The 23,769-nt window shown below is 39.8% G+C and overlaps 1 protein-coding gene across 17 annotated transcripts in view; it reads left to right on the forward strand.

Moving 5' to 3' along the window:
* The first annotated feature begins 1,835 nt into the window (after positions 1 to 1,835).
* The window catches only part of LOC140688680 (uncharacterized), a 73,625-nt gene continuing 51,691 nt past the window's right edge, over positions 1,836 to 23,769 (forward strand). For 8 of the 17 annotated variants that reach the window (XR_012063391.1, XR_012063390.1, XR_012063394.1 and 5 more), the window contains exon 1: positions 1,836 to 2,019. The gene's annotated coding sequence lies outside the window, so the exon portion shown is untranslated. Of the gene's footprint in view, positions 2,020 to 6,895; positions 7,033 to 7,379; positions 8,507 to 12,714; positions 12,853 to 13,400; positions 13,492 to 16,708; positions 16,843 to 18,532; positions 18,751 to 20,189; positions 20,339 to 20,440; positions 22,415 to 23,769 lie in introns of those variants that run through there. The other 9 variants (XR_012063382.1, XR_012063381.1, XR_012063383.1 and 6 more) reach the window with 9 other exon arrangements.

Genomic DNA, 23,769 nt, shown 5'->3' on the forward strand with positions numbered 1-23,769 from the left:
CCCATCCTGCCATCCTGGCCCTTGTCTCTCGGGCCCCTCTTGCCTTGCCCATGAGCACAGAGGCTTCCTGCAGACCACGGCTAGGTCTGTGTGGTTCCAAGCACCTGCCACTGTGGGTACAGAGCTCAGAGATGTCGGCAGGACCAAAGCCAAGCTCTGGTGAGGGAATCCCACCGCCCTCAGCAATAGCAGGACGTGGCCCCGTCAGTCTCGGGAGGGGCCGCTAGAAACCCAAGACCCTATCCTTGCACAAGCTCTGTGCTTGTGCCCTGCAAATGCCAACAGGCCCTTCTGTGTGCTTGGCTATTTTTCCCTGTTATTGGGGACCAGTGTGATTCCCCCAGATTGCGAGATGGTTGAGGGTCAAATCAGGTCCATTCCACAAATACGCATTGAGTACCAACTGCATGCCCAGCCCTGTGCTGGGCTCTGATTGTGTTCTAGGGTCCACCTCCTCATCCACCAGTTGGCTGAAGGGGGCTCACCTTGATGGAGTCCCCATTCCCTCGGGTTGAGGGCTGGGGAGGGTCTTGGCGACCATCCTGTGTCACCCTACTAGGAGTCTGAGGCCCAGAGAGGGACAGCATGCTGCCTAAGGTCACACAGCAGCCCAGGAAGTGGGGGAGCCCAGGCCTGACATTCTGAAATGATTGACGTGAGATCATAGGTCTGGGGGCCACACAGAGTCCCAGAGATGGGGCTCAGAGACTGAGACCAAGTCAAATCCAGACTCTAAAATTGGCCAGTGGGGTGACCTTGGACCAGTCAAGGGGACTTTCCGTGTCTCAGTGCCCCCACCTTGCAAAATGAGGATAATTGCTCTGATATGGCCATGTTCCTGGGAGGCAGGCCTGGCCCCAGTACACGGGGTCGCTGAACTGTGCTTTATGCCCACATGTGTGACACACACCACACACAGGCTCTTTGCAGGTGTACACAGGTTTGGTCATCCATGAGTCCCTATGCCTGTGTCCCTGGGCATGTACCTGGACTTATGTAGAAATGCGGTTCCCATGAGTGTGAGCATGTTTGTGCACCTGTGTGTGTGTCCGGACTTGTGGCCAACACAGCCCATGCTGTCAAACCTGCCTCTCTACCAACCTGGACTTGCCCCTCTTTTAAAAAACCCACAGTTTTTCCTACAATTCACCAGTAAAAATTAAAATTGGGCAGAGGATCTGCACAGACGTTTCTCTAAAGAAGATATAAAAATGGCCCCTGAGCACACCAAAAGATGCTCAACATCACTGGCCCCCAAGAAAACGCAGATCAAAACCACGATGAGACAGCACTTCATTCCCAGTAAAATGATGGCTAAACTAAAAACGGACAGTAGCAAGTAAACTGTTTTATAAAGTTCTTTAGGACAAAATGTCTAAATGTGTTAGAAGAGACGGGAGAGAAGAACTAGCTGTTTCAGCCATTAATCTGTGCTCTGCCCTCTGCTACAGCACTCTATTTCATTCAGAGGAGATTTCAAATCCCCTCTTTTCAGCTGCATCCTCCGGGCCTCAAGTTCCTCGCTGTCTCCGCGTGATCCGCCGCTCCCCGAGCAACAGTTAGTGGGCCGGCAGGTGCGCGCGCTGCCCGAGTCCTGCCTGCCGAGCTGTGTGGACTGCCAAGGTCAAGGCGCCGGCCCGGGGTCGCGGATCCGAGGCCCAATGCTCCCCTAGGCGCCAGCCCCGCCTCTCTCGAGCTACCCCAAGGCACTAGCCACCCCCACTGTGCACGGTTCGCGGCGCCTCCCCGGGCGCGCAGTGCGCAGGCGCATCACCGGGCGCGCAGTGAGCAGGCGCGTCACCGGGAGCCCAGTGCGCAGGCGCCTTCCCCCCGGGAGCCCAGTGCGCAGGCGCCAGCCATAAAGTTCGCGGTTGCAAGCGGCCAGAACTGGTTTTCGGAGCTGTGGCAGCGGCGAGGAACCCTGGGCTGGAGGACTGAGTCGCGGACTGAGGAGCGGACGGACCAAGTCACCGGGTGTCTGCTGAACTGGAGGGCCGAAGGATGCCTGCAGTGAGGAAGGTGCGAGCCGCCGGGGCCAGAGCCACGCGGGGCCCCGGTGCGGGGCGCGGGAGCCCTTGGGGGCTGGGGGCGCGAGGGCTGCGCGGCGGGACAGACAGCTGGGGCCCGCGAGGGCGGCTGGGTGGGGGGCGGGGACGCCGGGGCAGCCTTGCGCGGGGTCCCGGCACCCGGGGCTGCCGGCGGGTGGGGAGCGAGCGGGTCTTCGCGGAGAGGTGAGATTCTCTGCTCGGCCATGCAAGCTGGGGACCCGAGGAGAGCCGGGAGGTGATTCGGGCCGGCGAGGAGCTGCCCGCCGCGCTCAGGCTAGTTACCGCGAGGGGATGGAGGCGGCAGCAGACCGCCCCCCCCCCCCGCCAGCTTGGTCAGCGGGCTGGGATGCCGACCGACCTTAGGAATGGATGGAAGGCGCCGGGAGTCTGGGCTGCGCGCGGGTGATGCGGGGTGCACGGAGGTGGGGGAGGCGCGGCTGGGAGGCAGGAGCAGTCGCTCTTGCTGGGCGTGGCTTCCGCGGCGACCAGGGGGCTGGCGGACCGCACCGTGAGGGTGGCCAGGGGCTTTCCAAGTGGAAGAGGAGCGCGGAGGCTTTTTAGGGGCGGTTGCTGAGGGAGGCTCCGGATTCTGTAAGGAGCCTCCCCAGGCAGCAGCGGCTGTTGCCGTTCTGGTCTCGCTGGCTAAGAGTAGCAGGAAGGTGTAATTATTGCGGTCTTCCCGGCGACGTGTGGGGCGGCAGGCATGGTGGGTGCCTGCCGGGCCAGGTGGGTGTTCGGCCCCCTCCCGCCGGTCGCCGGTGGCGCGTGCTGCGCGGAGAGACGTAGGGCGGAGTGCAGGCGATCCGGCGGGGTCCAGGGAGAGAATCAGGGGTGGAGATGGGCGGCAGGGCGCAGAGCCCCGGGCCCGCGGGTTTTAAGGGGGAAAGCGTCCAGAACCGGAGATGGGGTGGGGGGCGGGCGCCACCTGCGTCGGAAACTCAAGAGCGGCTCCCCTGGCGCTCGCTCTCCTCCGGAAAGTTTTCCTGCAGCCTGCGTGTCGCTTTCCCCATGAATGGCGACTAGGCCGGTCTCAGGATTTGAAATTTGGGATTTATCGGTGCCACTGGCTCCCCCCCCCCGCCTTTAGTTTTATTATACAGAATTATTATAGTTTGCACATACACAGTATATTGCGGTAAATACATATATATAGTCCATTACACATTTTTTTAGTTTACATATATGTGCTAATTATTGTTTCTAAGAACAGACTAGATCTTTAGCTTTTTAAACTTACATAGTTAGCAAAGGAATAAAACCAACTGTAAAATAAGAATCAACAGACTGCGGTCATCAGTCATAAAGGATGGTCAACTGTGCTTACATGTATTCCAGAAATCAAAATAATTAGTTCATTTGTGTCCTTTTTATTGCCATTATTTTTGAGATTCTTCATGTAAGTGATGTCCTATGGCATTTTTCTGTCTCTTTCCAGTCCACTTTACTTAGACTGACTATCTTCAGGTCCATCCATATTGCTGCAAATGGCATTATTTAATTATTTTGTATGGCTTGAGTAGTGTTCCACTGTACATGTGTATCCTACCTTCTTTATCCAGTCATCTGTTGATGGATATTTGGGTTATTTCCATGTCTTGGCCGTTATAAATAGTGTTCTGTAAACATTGGGGTGCATGTATCTTTTTGAATTTTAATTTTCTCCGGATATATGCCCAGGAGTGGAATTGCTGGATCACCTGGTAAGTCTATTTTCAGTTTTTTAAGGAACTTCTATACTGTCCTCTGTAGTGACTGCACCAATTTACACTCCCACCAACAGTGTAGGAGAGTTCCCTTTTCTCCACACCCTCTCCAGCATCTATGTGTTTGTAGACTCTTCAACGATGGCCATTCTGGTTGGTGTGAGGTGATACGTCATTGTAGTTTTGATCTGCATTTCTCTGACAATTAGGGATGCTGAGCATTTTTTGATGTGCCTGTTGACCATTTATATGTCTTCATTGGAGAATTGCTTGTTTAGGTCTTCTGCCCAGTTTTGGATTGGATTGCTTGTTTCTTTGATACTAAGGTGTGTGAGCTGTTTGTATATTTTGGAAGTTAGTCCCCTGTCAGTCACATGATTTGCAAATATTTTCTCCCATTCTGTAGGTTGTCTTTTCATTTTGTTGATGGTATCATTAGCTGTGCAAAAGCTTTTAAGTTTAATTAGATCCCATTTATTTATTTTTGCTTTTATTTCTAATAGTCCAGGAGCTGGTTTAAGAAATATGTTGCTGTAATGTACGTCCACGAGTGTTCTGCCTATGTTTTCTCCTAGGAGTCTTAAGGTATCTATTACGTTTAGGTCTTTAACCCAGTTTGAATTTATTTTTGTATATGGTGTTACAGAATGTTCCAATTTCATTCTTTTACATGTAGTTGTCCAGTTTTCCCAGCACCACTTATTGAAGAGACTGTCTTTTCTCCCTTGTGCATTCTTGCCTCGTTTGTCATAGATTAATTGGCCATAGGTGTCATATGGTGCCACTGGCTTTTATGGAGCAATAATAAAGTGATGGGCACTGATTCCTTCCTGTGATGAATCCTGCCAGCAGAGGCTGTGGGTGGTTTTGAAGCCGGAAATGTAAAGCTCACTTGTTTCTCTAGTGCTAAGTTGTAAAAGGTGCTCTCATGGTAGACTTAGTGTAAAAGGCTCTGTTTATGTAACATACATCAGTTGTACAAATACAGTGTTGTTTTTTTTTTTGTGGTTGTATGTTACAGCAGACTTGAAAGAAAACCAAAAGCGAAACGTGTGTAGACAGCCCACGAGAAGGTATAATGACCTTCTCCTCGTACTTCGGGGATGTCTGCAGGACCAGATGGGAAACTGTGTTCAGGAGCCAGTCTTTGGACTCTGGCTCTCCCCCAGTCTCCTTCAGCTTAGTGTTTGTGTGTGTCCAGTGGACAACTCGAATTTCTGGGTCTTGTGTTCCTTCTTATTTCCCACGGCGCTTTCAGGGAGATGCCCTGGAACGTGTCTCAGCTGGAGACTGGGCCTCTTGTCCTGAGTGTGACTGTTGTCCCCCCGCTGCTGCTTCCTCCCAGTCCCCCCACCCCACACCTTCGGGAGGGCGGTCCCGGTCCCCACTCCCCTGAGATGGTGCCTGCCTGCTGTGAGCCCTTTGCCTGTCTGTCTTCCCCTTCTGGAAGGATGGTTGGAGGGAGGGTGCCTGGCTGTGTCATCCCTGGGACTCCCTAACCGTCCTTGGCTGAGAAGGAACCGTGAGCCAGGGAAGGGTGGGCTCCTCCATGTGGGCTCCACGTCCCACACTGACCACTGTCTCTCCTCGCTGGTCCCTGCTGCCCCTGCCCGGTGGGAAGACTCCCTGTGTCCTGATTCGGACATGCATTGGCTGGACCCTGTGCGTTCGCTCACTTGTCACCATTTCTCTTTTCTGTGTTTTCCCTCCCAGACCTGGTTGAAGGGCAAGTTCCCTGTGGCATGAGAATGGATGCTTCAGCTTGGTCACCCCGGGGTCCTTTGTGCCTCTGAAGGACACTTTTGGGGAGATCCTGCTCCTGCTCTTTCCATGGAGAAACAGGGAACCGGACAGACTTGCCAACCTCTCCCCCCCACCCCCGTTTCCCCCAGAGTGTTTTAGATCCTATCACTGGATAGTGTTTGAGTGAATAAGCAAATCCCAAACCAGGTGACCCTCCACCCGCCTCCAGAGGTTCCTCAGCCACATGCCTTTCCTCTTCCCTGACTTGTGTGAGTCTCAGCGAGATAGGAGACCAAGGAACACATGAATGGATTTGCCTGTTTTATGAAGCTTTGGGCTCTTTAGGAATAATTTCTATTTTCTTGTGTACTTTCGAGCGGAGGGATGGACCGAGGGCGGGCGGGCACCTGGAGTGGAGGTGCGCTGGCTGCAGGGGGCCTGGGAGGGGAGGGGTGCGTGTCTGCAGGGCTTTTTCTTTCCAAAAGTTTTCTCTTGCTCTCTGCCACTCCTTTTGAACTGCAAAGATGCCTAAAAGGCTCTCAAATCATTTATTTTTCACTCATTGAATAAAGGAAGTTGACTGTATGCTTTAAATAGGTCTGTACCAGCACTATGTTAAATGCAGAGCATGCGATGTTGAATACAGCAGGGTGTCTGCACTTTTAAAGGTTTATAATGTGGCAAACACCTTGATTATCTGTTAATACGTTAGTGATAACATCCAACTCTAAGCATTAACAACAAGGTAGTCCCTTGGTTTTCCAGGAGTATGGAAGGGAATGCTTAAGATGAATTTCGATTCTAGGGAAAATTAACCTTCACCTGCCTCACCATGCTGCCAAAAGCTAGGATGGGCTGGCGTTGTATATCCAGCAGGCAGATTAAACATCCAGTTAAGACGTCAGGGGGCAGGGTCATGGAAATGGAGATACAAATATAAAAATTGATATTAAAATAAAATTTACATTAAATAAATCATATAAGCATGAGAAAAATCAAAATTCAGTTGAAAACCCCTGCAATTATCTTTTGGTTTAATTTCTTTCTTTCTTTTTTTTTTATGAGACACTGAGGGAGCTGGCCATGAGTGTCAGCATAGCACAGTAATGTTGGGGGCAGATTGCCTGGTTTTGAAACTGGCTTTGCCACTTACTGTGACTTTGGGCTTCTAACTTCTGTGTGCCTCCGTTTTCTCATTTGTGAACTGGAATAATGATAGTATATGCTAATATGATAAAGTATTTAGAGCAGTTTCTGGCATCCAATAAGCATATACAAATGTTGGCTATGATTATGACCCCTGAAAATCTTACCTGGCTGTGGCTCTGGCTTGTCACTGTCTTACATGCTATATTTGACACACTTGCTAGGAAAAGACATGCTTAATGTTTTTACCTTCAGACACTAGTGCAGGAGATGCCTTCTTGCCTGGCCCTCTTACACCCGTTGCAGAAGGGCAAGAGATTGGAATGAATACTGAGACTAGTACTTCTGCTAGGGAAAAAGAGCTCCCTCCCCCATCTGGCTTCGCTTTTAAGGTAGGTAGCATGTAAGTCTGGCCCAGCTAAACCAACTTCCTTTCTTTTGATTTTTTTTTAATATGCATGTTGCTAATTTCTTATTTCTATTTTTTTTAATTATGTAAATAAGATCTCTAGTTTTCAAAGTAATTTCTGCTAGGTGTCGTGTCCCCTAATTTTTTGAATATTCAAAATAATTTAAATGACACGTGCTTTGTTGAAATTGCTCTGTCCTATTTCTAAGTTTTAGGGTCTTTCTTAAACAGTATCATTTTTATAAAAGCTGAGATGTGAATTACAGACAAAATTTATTTAGAAACAAATATAGGTTAAAGTGACACCTGTAAAATCATTACATCAAACAGAACCTTGAAGACTCTCCAGTTTGCTCTAAATCATGGTACATCCACATTCTAAGAGCCTGGGCAGGTGAGTAGACTTTTGCTGTCACTTTTAAAGAAAAATGCAGATGTCAATTACCAGCTTAATACATTTTGAACTTTCCTAATTCTTTGCCTTGAAGACATTGCATGTCTGGAGTGAGTGTATACACAAAGAATTGTTATTGTGTTTTTAATTAAAGAGTTGAAGGAGGGAACATTTCCCATCTATGATAATCTTAACAAGAAACATTCTATTCAAAATAGATTTTATTTAGAAATTGTTCATAATTATCTTGAGAAGAATAATTTTCCTACACAGGCCAGTGTGTGTGCATGTGTGTGTATTTCTTGTTAGTTGTATTACAACTACATCAGTCATTCACTGGTAAAGATTTTTAATGACTTTTTTCAAACTAACCCTCACATATGATCTAGCAAATGATTTACTGGATGAACACATGACTGCGCTGAGAAATAGTGCCAAAAAAGTGGCACACACTAGATGACTTTGCAAATAATAAAATATAACAAACTCCCTGCCCCCACCTTGAATACCTGTTTCTCATAACTTTCTTCATCTCATGAAGGTATTTTCATTGTCTTCCATTCAGTAAGCCCATCTGCTACCTTTAGTTCCGAAGTTAATTTTGATGATGGCAGAAGTTTTCATCAATTAAGATGCTTGTGTAATTCTGTACAAATTTCAGACCTGGTCATGTGCTGGTACAATGACTCTTACAGCCCATCACATCATGACTTTTACTGCATAAAATACAATCATTCACCTAAGTAGGCCTATGACTTAAATGATGCAGAACTTCTAAAATGTGATTTCCTCTGGTTAGAAAAATCAGGCACATGAAGTTTAGTTACATTTAGTTTTCACTTTCAGTAGGAATCACTGTAAGCCCATTCTGAGGATCCTGCTTTCTAATTCTTTGGTGTTTTTTTCCTTATTAGTATAACTAGCCAAGGATAGCAAAATTTCATTTTTTTCCAATTAAAATTCATTACCACTATACACAAAAATCAGTCTTAAATTGTTAGTTACATAGCCATTATTCAACATTTGAAATTTGTAATAAATTGAGAATATTTTTATTACCAAAATTTACATAGCTAACTAATACTTAAATACTAGTTAAGTAAAACATTTTCTGTGCTCACCTGTAGTATTCTTTTGTGACTCTGTAAATAATAACTCATTAAATTTCATTGTTTCTCATATTCTGATATTCTAATATTTTTGTTCTTGCAAAATTGTAAAGACAATTTTTCTTCACCTAAAGCAGTTTTAATCAAACTTAAAGACATTTAAAACTTAAAAATTCATGTTAGCTATTTGGCAGTATAGCATTGATGTTTATGTTCAAAGATAATAGGCTTATATATTTTTGATAAGATCGCCAATTTAAAAATTAAATATACTATTGTCAAGCTCCCATTAATTAAAAATAACTCATGTAATATTTTCCTATCCTAATTCTATCTTTTATTCCCAAGTAACCTTTTTCAAGTTCTACTTAGTAATCTATTAAAAATTTAGGTTGAATTGCCAAAGTTCTATGTGTATATATTTAAAATTAGATGATTACAGAATCTTTTTCTTTGTTAGTTCCAGACAGTCATCTCTGTCAGAAAAAAAACACCAGAGCCTCCCCCCATAGCAAGGAGAAAGGTGTGTGAGAAAGCAGAAAAACCAAAGACCAAGGAACAAAAGCAGTCAGTTACTAATGCTTTTTTATCTGATAGGATGTATAAAACATCAGCGGCACTGAGATGCTGAAGGACAGCAGTGGAATTATTTTCCATATTTAGGCTGACTCTGGGGTTGTGACTGATTTGACTTAAGACAATCGAATCAGCTGTCAGCTTGTGGTCTTCTAATTTTCTTGGTCACACACATACCTGTAAATTAAATCGACCATGTACTCTGATTTATTTTTCAATTATTTGTGTATGTCATTGTGGACTTAATATACGTTTGAGGAGAGGTTTATTAAAACTAACTCAAATAGTCTTCTAGAAAAATTTGAAATTAATTCTGACTGTTATCTGATAACACAGATTGATTTCACCGCTTTAAAGTGGTTGAAAAAATCTGGTGTTAGAAGATGTGAGTTATGCTGTTTTCTTGCTGTTCTTTCATATTTAAATTGGCATTATGATTAATTTTGTTGTTGAAATCTTTTAGAAGCTATGTGTGTGTTTTGTGAGGGTTAGTCTGCCTAACAGTATATAATATAATCCAATGGTCCACTTACCTGGGCATTTGTAAATTGCAACACCACAACATGCAGAAAGTTATAAATGGGTTAGAGCCCCTGTATCCTTCTACCTGTGGCACACTCACCTTTCCCTCGGGTCACCTAATGGGCTGCAGATGGCAGGTCGATCTCTGACATGGTCTTAAGTGAGAGTATCAATGGCAATCTCTATTCAAATATTGGTAAAGCCAATTTCTTCAATATTAAATATAAAAAGAAGTTTTTGGGTATTTTCTGTACCCAAATGAATGATCTGATACCATCCCCTCCCCTGTACCATCATGCACACTCTCTACTTCGACCATTGGTTTAACTGCCTTGAATGTCATGGAAATTGCTCTAATCATCCTTGCTTCCTGTATTTAAAGATGTAATTTACCTGTTTCTACTGAATCAAATATCTCAAAGAATAACTTGGAGATAGGGGATGGAGCAAATAAGTAATTGAAAAATAAATGAATTAATCAGTTGAATAAGCAAATCCTTCTTAATCTCTCAGGGTCTGTTTCCTCATCTATAAAGTGAGCATCTTGGTCTCAAGTGTAAAATTGTATAATTTTAAATTTGCCTTGATTTATTCATACTGAGTTTAGATTTTAGCCAACAGAACTTTTTCTTTAGTGCCGTCTTTGGCCAATCTAACACAATCCAGTGGGGGGAAAATTAAATTGTTCAGAGTGCATTTTATCTTATGAAAAAGGAAGAAAGGAAGTAAGGAATTCTCTATTGAGAAGCTTTTTTTCTAAAAAGCATGTTTCTTATAACATTTCTAACAAACAAAAGTCAATTAAAGCCACCTATTTAACTTTTTTTCCTTGTAGCTCAGACTCTGGAGCCTCAGAGGCTAGTCTTTCACCCCCTTCTTCCCCACCAAGCTGGCCCTGTAATGAACTGAATGTTTTTAATCGTCTCACTGTTTCTCAGGGAAGCACATTAGTTCAGCAGGATAAGTAATTCATTATGTTAAAGAGTCCCAACTACGGGTTATAATATTCCTGAGCCTTTCCATACAATCTAGGGAGAACACTTAGCTCTCTCTCTGTGCGGGAGGTGGAGACAGACTTGTGCACTCGTGCTGTATTTTACGTGTTTTTCTAATGGGAAATGAACTATATACACAAAGTTAGATGAATTTATTTTCCTGCTGATCATCATTCCCTGCTGTAGATTTGCATTGCTCCACTGCAGCACTTGCCTTGCCTTTTCCTTTTGCAAGTCAGTTAGAATTGAAGCATTTTTGTGATCACTTGAAGTTGAAATTCCTTGGAATTCTTCATCTTCATTGAGCCCATAAAAGCCTCTAATTCGATAGCCTGCCTTGAAAAGAGGCAAATTATTTTACCTTTGGTGAATATCACAGCTGACAAAGACCATGTCACAGATGTGTAACATGTTATCATTTGCTTGTTCTGCAAATCCACCACAAAATTTGAGTCATTGTGTTCCTGAAAAAAAAAGAGTATGTGTGGAGGGGATAGAACTAAGGGTGGGCTGTTGGGGAAGAAAAGTTGGAGGGGTAGGGAAAATATAATTTTCATCAAAGTTGAAGTGAAAAAATATTCCCACATTGAGCCAGAATCTCTCTTGTAAAAATGTCATACTAAAGGTGTTGCCATAAAGTATTTATTAAGTCTGACTTGTCTGCTTTGATTTTGAATTATAACATTGTGGATGTATGTACTTGATATCCAGCCTCCCACGCCAATTTGTTTTCTATGCTGTGATCTTCCTATACATATCAACGATTTCTGAAATTACAGGATACTGTTTAAGATCTGTCTGGCATGTTTGGTAACGCTAAATGGCTCTGTAGACTTAGAAAGATACACTATTATTTTGAAGTAATCTTTAATCTACTTAATTTATGGATAAAATTCTTGATTAGATTTTAATATGGTTTAATCAGTAGATGATATGTCCTTTAAAGTGATCTAGTTAGGTGATTTTTTTTTAAATTTAAAAACAAGTATTAAAAGATTCTTGAACATTGTTAAATCATACCTCTCATTTAATTGAGAAAAGAGTAGAACATTAGGAATGCCTTTAGGAAGTCCATTTTCACTAGTGATATGAAGAATTACTAAATTTTGTCCACCTTGTATTTACAGTAGTAACATTTTGTCAGTCTTGGTAATCGTGACAGTCTAATCATAGTTCCATGTTTTTTACTGGAATAGTTTATCAGCTACCAATTGTTTAACTGCATTGCCATCTCTATAAATTAAAACTTAGAAGAACTGACTACCCCAAACCCTCACCTACCTTCTGATTCACTTTCTTTGGGCCCCTTTTTGAGACTAGCATATTTCACCTGCTAGAAGTTAGGTCCCACACATTGTTTCTGATGACATGACATGCGAGCACCCACTCTGTTCTCATCCTTCCCAAGCCTATTGTATGACACTACACGCTAAATATTCAGTATCATAATAACCAGCCTTACTGTCAGTCCTGGAGAACTGAGGGTCAGGCTGACAGGAATGGCTCAGCTATTTTTAAAATCCCACCAAAACCTCCCCGCTGTTACTGAGGGACTGGCTAGGCAGAAGGCCTCCATGTTTTTGAAATGAGTTATATCAGAGGTTATTAAGTTTTGACTGATTCGCTCCCCACACAGACATGTATTTGTGTAACTTTCATATGAGACTCTACAGTAATTATCAAGAGGAATGAAATTCATTAATGTTTAGTGAAGTGGGAAAAGTTTCCTGGTACTAGTCAGACTAAATAGCACCTTGAAGTGATGGACTTCATTTACCTGACGGTGTTCCTCTTCAGGGCCTACATTTTAGAAAGCGAGGACAGATAGGTTCCATGAATCAGTAATAGACCCCCCCAAATCTTGGTAGAAAACATAAGAACAAAATATTTTAGCTAATTTAGGTGTCTATTGAACTTGCTGATATCCAGCGCAAATAGGAAAGCAGGGCCCACTAAAGGAAATGTTTGCTGTGTTTCTATTATTCATACCATTGCATCAGCTCAGCCTCAGTGTCCACCTGTTACCATCTGCAGTCTTTCTCCTCACAGTTCTGACTCTTTCCCTGTAGGTCTGATGAGAGTGACTCTTCTCTGTCGGAGGTACATGGGGACTTTCTGCCTTTCCTACCTTCTGACCTTTCAGTGATGTTCTAAAATGCCTTCCTAGAAACTTTAAGCAAGTCCCATTTTCATTGCATTCATAACTGGTAAGTGTCAATGCACTAATATTTTTAACCATAAATTTTAATATATATATAATATATTTTTGTGATCATAACTCTCCAAGTAGTGGCAGAGTTTTTTGTATAATAACATAAAAAATTGTGCTACTTGTTTTCTGTCTATAATCTAAAAGTTTTCTTTAGAAGAAATTTAGTTCTATGGAAATTAATTTCCTCAATGAATATTGCCCCCTCAAATTGTGGGAGATGAATAAGGTAGTTTTTCATGTTGGTTTATCGATTTTAAGTAAGAAGCTTATGGCAGGGTTTGTGATGAAAAAAGGTATGCTGGGGAAAAAGGATACTATGGTACCTGAAGTATAGAAAGAAAAAGAGGTTTTAAAAAATAATAAATATTTTTAACTAGTAAATGCTATTTTAGAAACAACAATGTTGCATTTTTTCATGTTACAGATTTTTTTGGACCCTTAATTTCTTTTTCTTTCTATCATTTCCTCTTTACACTAATCATTTTGTCTCCTTTCCCTTTGCACTTTCCCCCCATGTCTTATGGCCATTTTCCTGATCATCAGTAGATCCTCCAGAAGTCAGGCAGGGGAAGGGAGAGGAAATTAATCTCATTCACAGCATTGCAAGACTTTACTGGTTTGGCATGGAACAAAAGTAAGCATTTTTTTTCCTTCACATCAGGTCTGTTGTGTAAGTTTGCAGTACTTAACCTTAACTTAAACAATTTTAAAGTTGATTTATATATTTCAGAACGTGAATAGATTAATTTTAATAGGAAAAAATAGCATGGATGTATGTTTCCAATTTCTGTATTTTTTCTATTATCTTTGATATAAGGTAATCTCTACAAAGTATTAACCCTAATATTCTGAATATATGAGAGCACTTTTAAGTATCTAATGAATAAAATTCTTTATTTAGTGCTGAAATTCTTTTTCTTCAAAGGTCTGAAAAAATAAAAACAAGTAAGAATGAAAAAAAGACATCCTGGTCTCTAGGCTTTGCCATACATTGTCACTGGAGGCAAATATTTACTTTTGTAATATTACAACCTTTGACATGACAGAATTGTGTTGGATGTTATGTCATGAGGGGAACATTTAATAGCTGCTTAGGATAAAGAGAATGATCTGAATGGAGGCAATTTTTTGGAGACATAGTATTCTGTAACTGAGAATAGTGTTTAGTTTTTTTCCCCCTTAGGGTGATTTGTGTCATTAAATGCAGATCATGCAGCTCTTAGGCTGTTAATGTGGTTTTTTTTTTCTTATAGTCAGCTTAGAATATACATACATACATACATACATATTCTGTTTTCGAAGTAACAGTAGCAGTTGACTGTGTATTAGACCATAGCTTTCAACATGTGAAGCAATAGTTACAATTTGATGGCTTCAGTTCATAGCTTTTAAATCCCCCATCAGTTAAGATTTTGAAATGGCAGATTCAGACTTTTGAGGAGGTTTTGCTCCCATTTCAGTTCTGGTTAAATTCTTAGATTACCAACAAGTTACTGAGCATTAGTTTCAAAAACCTCAAATCGATGCATGTATGCAAGTAATACTTTGGATTTTGTCATTACACGTCCATGTGATTACAGTTCCTGGTATTATTTTCTAGTAATGAGGAACTCCCTTCAGTTTGTGAAATCATTATAACTAAACCCTAAAAATAAAGGATTTTTAAAAATCCTGAGCCTAAATTTACTTCCTTTAAATTTCTATTCATTGGCCTGTCATCAGCCTTCTTGAGCCGTAGTAGAATTAATCCAGTACATCTTTTTGTAGGTATCTGACAGATCTTTTAAATATTCAGGCATTTAACTGTGCTTTTGTATGCTCTCTGTAATGAAAGCTCTCATATCATCTCAAAAGTTTTAGATTCATCTGTTCCTAATAAGATATAGTCTAGGATCTGCTTCCACAGTTTTGGAAAATCTCCCATTTTTCAGAGTTCTTCTTAGAATGTGGCATCCAGAGCTCAACCTCACTCCAGATGTGGCCTCAGCAGAATATAGTAACTCTCTTGCTTTCTTCTGAAATATTTACCTCTATTGCACAAGTCATTGAAAATGTTGGTAGGGGAATCAAAAATTGTTAAGCCACTGATCTCATATCAATTAACAAGCTTCTTTAGCTTGTAAATTGAGTTAAGTCCCTTTCCTACTTGGGGCATTCTCTTCTCTCTTCAACTTAAATTTTATGTTTAAATTTTTTCCATTGAATATTTTAGTGCTAGGTATGTACTTAAATGACCTTTGTTTGTAATTTTTTCTAGGCAGTGCATTGCTTTAATATATCAATTTAATACACAGGCCATGTCTGTCTTTGTTTCTGAGGACAGATTGACTAGGCATTGAAGGCCTCTTTCCAGACTGGCAGGAACATGGACCCTTTAGGTGTGGTTCTTCAGCCACTGGTGGGACTACCTTCCTACAATAGGGTTTTACTTACTCACTTCATCTGCAAAGATATCATTTGAAAAGCTTTTTGTATGGACCTTTTTGGAGTCAACATACGTTGTGAATATGACATTCCCCTAATATGCTGCCTGTTAATTCTACAAAGAACTTCCCCATGAGATTAGTGAGCTCATGTTATCTTATAGATGAACATCTAAGTGTTTATAATTATGTAATGTTTTCCTCTGTGAGACTCAACAAGAGTTACCCATCTGTAATCTCTGAAATCCACTATGTTTCTCCTTTCTAGAAAACTGGGTCTATGTGTTTTATCCCCTTTATTGATCCTTTTAGTGTCCCAACAATGATTTTGCCTCCACAATGGTGTATACTTTCAAAACCTTGTGACATAATGTTTCAGAAACAGAAGTACTGGAACTCATTGAACAAGTCTTCATTATCAGTTCTAACTTATCTTGGGCTTATATTTCTTCTGAATTATCCCTGCCCCTTGCATCATGAAGGTTGTTCTCACTCATCAAGAAGAAGGAAACAGACAGCTTAGTTTCATGCCTGCACCTGCCCTCATATTATGCCACCTGTCTTAGATGATGGGCATATTTCAGCATAATTTTTCTTATGCTCTGAGCAAAGTTACATTCATCTTATATACTTATCATGTCTTAATTCACACTCATCTTTAGTCTTCCTCTTACATTTATTTCAGTTCAGATCCTGTCTTAAATTCCTTTAGGATAGGGACAGTGTTTTGATAAACTTTCTATTTCCATAGTTCATAGTCCAATGGCATAAAGCAGAAACTTCAGAAATATTAAATTTATCAGAAAACTCCCTAAAGAGCCTCACTGTTCTCTTAAAATTTTACTCTTAAAATTTTTTTCTTTTACACTTTTAAGAGTTTTTAAAGTTTTTGCTATTTTTGAGCCATTCTCCCTTTAGAATTTCTGTCTATGTAAATATTCATATATTTCTTCAAATTGGTTTGAAATTTGCTTTCTTAGTATTTTAGGTGGTATGTGTTATGCTTTCTCCAGGATGTCTTTTTGGACATAGAATTATATTCCAACCTGACAGAGAGTCACATCTTCCAGTCAGCCATCATTTATACTTTCATACCTGTCAGAATTCACTATACCTGAACAGCTCCCAATATTACTTCATGAAATTTGAACAAGATGAAATTACTAATAAGAAAATCCAGATGCAGCACTGGCTTTGCTCCTTGCAGAAGGCACCTGCTAGCTGACACCTGATTAGTCAGTGCACGCCATCACTGCTTTTACTGTTTCACACTGTGTCCCTTTGCTTAAAAAATGAGACAAGGAGCAGTATGGATTTAATTACTATTACTTGGAAAGACTTCTTAAAGTCAGAGAAAAAAAATTAAAGTAGTTTCATGATACAGCTACTGAAGTAAAGCTTTGGTTTTTTTTTTTTCTCCCATCTCAGAGGCATGATCAACCCACTTCCAGCTTCAAAAGGAATTGGAACGCCCCACTTCTGTGTGGGCACGTAGCTGAAGGGCACACACAGCTGCGCTCTGTGTGAGGGCTACTGATGCTCTTCTCTTCACTGGATCAAAGGTACTGGTTGTTGTGTCATGTGGGTACATAACAGATCTTTTAAAAAATGATTACGTTGAGCTGGTTTTGAAAAAAAGTCAAACCGCTTAAGATTCATAAGAATCTGAGAGATAATCTGGTTCAATCCCTGAATTATATAAAATATAAAATCACTGCATGGTTGGTAAGAAAGTAAAACCTCTTTTGATGCACTGTGAGTAGAATGGCACGGGGATACATCTCTCTATGGTAATTGAGCATGTAATGTGTGCAACGCCCTGAGCTTAGTAATGCAGGCTGCGTAAAAATCTATGAAAGGCCATTGCAGCATACAGTGTGACAGAGAGAGTAAAGTGGGTAGCGGCCACCGTTTCTTCCCTGTATGTCAGAGGCTGTACTGGACAGTATGCAAATTACATCTCACTTATTTCTCACAACAACCCCAATGACGTACATATTGCATCCTCATTTTACAGATGAAAAAACTGAAAATTTAAGAAGTTAAATAATTTCCCCAGCTACACTTAGAAAGTGGAAGAGCCAGGATTGGAAACCTAGATCTACTCGTCTCCAAACCTGCACTCTTAACCCCTTTGGTAAAATGGCAGGCAACTAAAAAAAATCAACTATAAATGATTTGAAAATTTATAGACTAGGTTTTGGGGTTTCAGAAAAGGGAGAGATTATGCCAAGCTGTAAAAAATAAGAAAAGCTTTGATAAGGAGATGTTTAAGATGAGTCTTACAGGATTGTTGCTATTGACAGGTAAGGATGGGCAATCAAGGTCAGAGAAGAGCAGAAGCAGAGACGTGGAGGCAGAAGTGGATTTGGGGGGAGGGGGGTTGTATAGCGCAAGCGGTAGAGAGCATGCTCAACATACACAATGTCCTGGGTCCAATCCCCAGTACTTCTCCTAAGCAGAAATAAATGAATAAATCTAATCCTTAAAAAAAAAAAGGAATTTGCAAACTAAATCCAATTGAGTTGAAATGTAGAATATACATGACAATGGGCAATGAGACTAGGAAGGTGAGAAGGAAGCATGTATAAGAATTTGGGGAGCTAGTTAAAGTTTTTTAGCATTTAGGGATGTTCCAAGACTCAGTTTAATCAGAAAAATTTTTGCTCATTTTCTATGAGGGAAATAAAAGAGTCTAGCTTATGCGATGTGAATAATTGCAAGCAATTCCCCCATTAAAAAAATTTACTCTACCTAAACATAATTTTCTAATGATTCAAGTTAAATTGATTTCTCCAGTATAATTACACATTTAGCATGTCAGAAAAACAAGATAAAATAGTTTTGTGATTATGTTTTTTGAGTCAAAGATAAAATCCATCCATCAGTGACTCCTGGAAAGAAACGTATGTGTATTTATGAGTATGGAGTGTTGTCAGGAGGTAAGAGCAGATTTTGAAATGGCTGATTTAGGATGGCTGTTTAAAATTCAGGGGCAATTTGGAGCAAGACTCTTTTCACATATCTATTTCAAAATTTTGTGTAATTACTTTTTTAATACCGTGTGATGCATCCCTAGCTTTCATCCAATCCTTTACACCTGCTTTGCCCTTGAACCTGTGGCAAGTTAGAAGTTAGGAGTTAGGATGCCTGTTTCAGGTTAATGGAATAATTACTGTTCCCTTATCATTGTTTTCTCATAGAAGTCTAATTTAGTTCATATTGACAGTATTTCCTCTTTTTTTGTTTTAGATTGTACTTTTAAAGTGTGGAATCTGGTGACTGGGCAGGAGATAATGTCACTGGGGGGGTCATCCCAACAATGTCGTATCTGTAAAATACTATAATTATACAAGTTTGGCCTTCACAGCGTCGGCATCTTATATTAAGTTGTGGGATATCAGAGACTCGGCAAAGTGCATTCAAATGCTAACTTAAGTAACTTAAAGAGAAGCAGCATAAGGGGCAAATAGCCCTTGTTTATAAATATGAGAAAAGATAGGTCTGTGAATGCATTTTTGTTTATTTATACCTGTCTACTTGCAAGGAACATTACAGTGTTTACAGTAAGAATGCCAATAAAGTAAGGTGAAAAAACCTATTGAGAAAATAATATATAAGAGTTCAATATTAAACAGAAAGGGAGAAGTCCTATTTGATCTGTGACTAAGTACACATTTCATATTTCCTCCCTAACCAAATAACTAAGGAATTAAATTTTCATAGTATTTATTACTTATATAGTTACATGCTTCAAATGAATACCACTCCTTGAAAAATGGCTCAAATCACCATAGTAGATGGTGAAGAAGTACTTTCAACACTTAATTAGCATGTATTGAGTAACTGAGAGGATTTTTTTGTTGTTTTGTTTTGTTTCATTAGGACTTAACACTGCCTTGGGGTTAGCCCATATTTTATAACTTTAGGTTGTGTTGGGTGATTGGAAGATGAGTTTGTTTTCTGTGTTTCTTATCATATATGTCTTTACAATGTAGAGCAGATGATTCTTTTTGTCGTAAGATTGATGAACTGTTCTACATAATTAAAATTAAGGTGAACTCTGTTGGTAATAAGAGCAGGGAGCATAGGAGTGGTTAGTTTTTACAAATTCGTAGAGTGGGGTTATTAACATTAAATTCTATTTTGCATTTTGAGAATTACTAATTATTTGCTGTATTGAATACAAGTCTCTTGAGGGAAGTTTTGTAGAAAAAGAACACTGTTATCTTATGTTAGAAATTTACCCATCCAGTTGACTCAGTAAAATCTAATTTGAAAAGATTGATTATAACTTGATATTTTAGAAGTTTACTGAGAAAATGTTCCCAAATTTAAAAATACATTTGCTGCTTAGAACTTGGCTGAGGAAATAGAAGTAAGTTATGGTTAAGCAATAGTAACTAATCCATATATGATTGGGTTAAAGTAAACAAAAACTGAAAATAATTTTTAAATTCCTCAGTGTCTTTAACTGAAAAGGGCAAATCTTACATATGAAAGGAATATCAGTAGGCTCACCCCTCAGGGGGCTTCTGGAAACTGCAGGAGAATGAATTACCTTTGTGGCGCTGCATCACCTGTTGAGTTTTTAAATCATTGTCATCTAGTCTTTTCTGAATCATACTGAAGTCATCCTTAACTCAGGACTCAGAATTCCTAGTGTTTAAGAGACTTGCAAATTAGGAGTTTAAAGCCATGTCATCTTGTTTTCTTCATTCATTCATTTATTTATCTGTCAAAATGTTTATTTATAAGTGCCAGTCACATGTGTGTGAAGTGCTGTGCTAAGTAAGGTGCTTACAGTAACCAGATCTTGTCTGCAGCCAGTTTCCTAGGAATTTAAGGAATTCTAAGCCTAACTGTTATCCAGAAGTGTGACTTATCTTGCTGTTTCATCTCTGTTAAGGTCTTCAGGTCAAGTTCCTCTTGGAGACGCTTGTTCTGCAAGTACCAGCCAGACAGTTGCTATTCCTTCTGGGGAAACCAGATCAGTCAAGTTGCACTGAACCCAGCTGGCACCTTCCTCTATGCAGCTTCTGGAAATGCGGTCAGAATGTGAGATCCTAAAAGGCAGAATTTTAAAGGAAAATGTATTTTTTGCATACAGCAAATGTATTTTTCACTCATCATTAGTGCATGTTAAATCTAATTTTTATAACCCCATAAGTTAATATAAAATCTTAGGCTTTTCTGTTGAAAACAACAACTCCTAAATGTCTCTTCTGTCCTCACTAGCAAACTCATGATTTTCCTTCTTTAATCTCCATTGCTGGGGAAAATGTATATGAAGGAAAACAACCTTCCTTAATACATGTCTCCCAGTTGTGTTGTTTACCAAGAAGAGACCCAGACTCTCATCCTACCGGCATCAGCACCTTTGAAAGAATTATTTTTTGTAACATCAGTCATGCATCTTATATCTCAAGTTTTTCAGTTTATAAACTTTACAACTTTGCACATAAATCCTCACAGGATTTTGGTGAATATGAAATAATATATGTAAAAAATGAAGTATTAAGAAGATGAAGTGAGTAAAAAGAGAAAAAGGATAAATTGAAGTATGAACTTTTATCCTTCATTTGAGTGTTTAGTTCTTTAAATCTTGGGAGCAATAGAATATCAATTTATTAGTTAACAAATAGTTATTCAAGATCAATTATGGCAGATGCTGTACCAACACCATGATAGACACTGGGGATAAAGACTAAGCCAGACAAACGTGGGGTCCACCTTCTTAGAACTCATCTCATAATGGAGGATAAAGGCCATTGAACAAGCAATTACAGGATACTGAGTTAAGTTTGCAATTCAGGAAATTCAGGTAATAATCCAATCTAGAAGGAATTTGTTAGTGGTTAATAAAAGGGAAATTTATTTTAGAAATTTTCAGAATAACTAGTTATAGCTTGTAATAATTTAATGCATGACTGAAAAGTATAATAAACCTAATTTATATATAAATAAATGAGAGAGAAAGAGAAAGAAGAAACACAGCCCTGAGTACTGTTTTAAAAATGAAAAGTAGAAAAATAAAGATTGCTTGTTTAAGAAAATTAGGAAAGAGAGGAAGACTTGGTTTATTCTTGGAGTCAGAGTACTGTGGAGGAAGAAACTTAGTCATAACATGAGGCAGAGAAGATCAGCTTTTGAAAATCTTTACAATTTCTTTTCTGCTGAAGAGTTAGATCCTTTGAAACCTGCTTGATTTCAGCAACATGATTAAATACAGATTCATCTTAAAAAGTAACTAAGAAAAAAGTTGTCAAGAAATGGTAATGTTCTGGAAGTGAAATATATCTCTGCATCCCATCAGCTTGATTTGAGGCAGGGCTACGAAACAAAGTTTCACTGTCACCCCTGGATAATTGACATCATGTGTTTTCCTACCAGTCAGATACATTCCTGGTCATTTTCATATCTTTAAAATAACTGATGAAATGGACTACCTATTTACTGCTGCACATGTGTACACACATAATGCCCATACATGTGTGTGTATATGTGTACACATGTGTATATAAGATGGGTGTACATATACGTGCATGTGTATATATGAAAATATATGTGTGTAAAAAATAACCTTACATTTTCCATATTGTTATTTTCTAGTTATATCAGTGATGTAGTTGTTTTAATCCAATTTCACACTGGGTCTGATAACATCAGTCATATGTCTATAACATGTGTGGACATTTAACTGGTTAAAGTTTACCTGGACTTAGGTGGGAGTTAAAATTAACCTGTAGCAAGTTTTTGGACTTTTGGTGCCTTTTTGTTTACTACCTGAATCACATTAGTCACTTTGGAATAACTTGTTTAGTACTCCTGATGCTTCCATCATAGTTTGGCCAGTTTTTGACTGTTAATTTGAACAGAGTTGTATAGAGGTGGAGTTAAATCAAGTAGAAAATGATGAGCAGTTTTATCAAAGAATATAGATTATTTTTGTTGAGGATTAGCCTTAGCACGCTAAGAAATATTTCCAAACAAAATTATTTTTATTTTATTTTTTAAGGTCTCAGTCCACAGGAAAGTTACAGGACACCTAGCCCTGTTACATGTCTTACTGTAGATCAGATTTCCAATGGACAAGATCGAATCATCACTGGCTCCAAGGGTCATTACATCAAAGTGTGTGTGATAGAGCTGTTGAAATATATTCTCCTATTAAATGATAGAGTTAAAGTATTTGGATACACCTAGGACTCTTTTTTCTTAATCAGTTTTCTGTTTTCTCATTTCTAGCCTTTGCTTCCTCTCCCTGATCTTCCTCACTCATAGTTCCTGATTTTGTTGTCTTAGTATTTATACATATATGATCACTTGTCATAGAAGTGGGAGGGATTTTAAAGACTTGTTGGCTCAGTCATCCAAGTACTGCTTAAGTCCCATTATCACCATCTTTTATATTGAACATATTATGGGCTTCAGGTTTTACACAAGTAGCAGATAAGATGAGGAGAGATGCATAGTTTTATTCTGGAGATGGTAAGTTTGAGGATTTCCTTGTGAAGCCCAGTAGGCCATTTGAAAGACAAGTCCAGGGCTCATGATAAGCTATAACTAGACTGTGTGTTTCAGAGCCAGTCAGATAGAAGCAGGTGTTCAAGGAGTTAGAGTAGTTGACACGGCCAAAGGAGCAAGAAGTTGACATGACTCAGCCTTGGGGAATCCTACAAGAACCAACGGGAATAAAAGAGAATACAGTGATAGAGCTAGGAAGCATATACGTGCTCCTTTTCAAGGAACTTTGATTAAGAGATGAGAAATGGGTTAGTGACTTGAAAAGAGAGTGGTTAGGGAGAGAGGATTCTGTATTCTATAGACTTGAGTGTGTTTAAATGCTTAGGAGATGGGCTCAGTGGAGAGGGAAGGTGTGAACAGAAAAGGGGTGGCAATTGATGAATCAGACAAAAAAGAGATCAAAGATGTGAACCTTGGAAAGAAGTAAGGACACTTTAGCAACTGAAAAGAAGGAATGAGTAAAAAAATGTTTGAGGATAAAAGGAAATTTTTTAACTAGAAGGAGGGTCCAGAAAGTTTATTTTTGATCACACTAGCCTTTGCAGAACATTACAAGGTCAACAGCTGAGAGATGAAGGCAACTGAAGGGAGTGAAAAGTTCTTAACAGCAGCTCTGGGGTATTTGCGATGACCACCAGGAGAGGTACCTAACAGTGGTGAAATAACCATCATGTCACTTATTTGAACTGCAACTGGATTGATATTCAGTATTTTTAGAATTGAACATACCATTTGTGCACTCATACATGAAAAAAATTGTTACCTTTAAATGCCTAACATGTAAGCAAAAGTAATGTGAAAATGGGCTCAGGTTCATTCTGAGTCATTCTTAGCAGGTTTTTTAAATTAACTTAGTCAAATATCACAACAAAACAAATCATGTCTGGTTAATATGCATCTCATGTATCTCAATAAATGAACACATATGGGTACTTATTTGTAAGTTAAATAGGATGACTGCT

The sequence above is a fragment of the Vicugna pacos genome, chromosome 23 (genome assembly GCF_048564905.1).
Source record: "Vicugna pacos chromosome 23, VicPac4, whole genome shotgun sequence".
Classification (NCBI taxonomy): Eukaryota; Metazoa; Chordata; class Mammalia; order Artiodactyla; family Camelidae; genus Vicugna; species Vicugna pacos.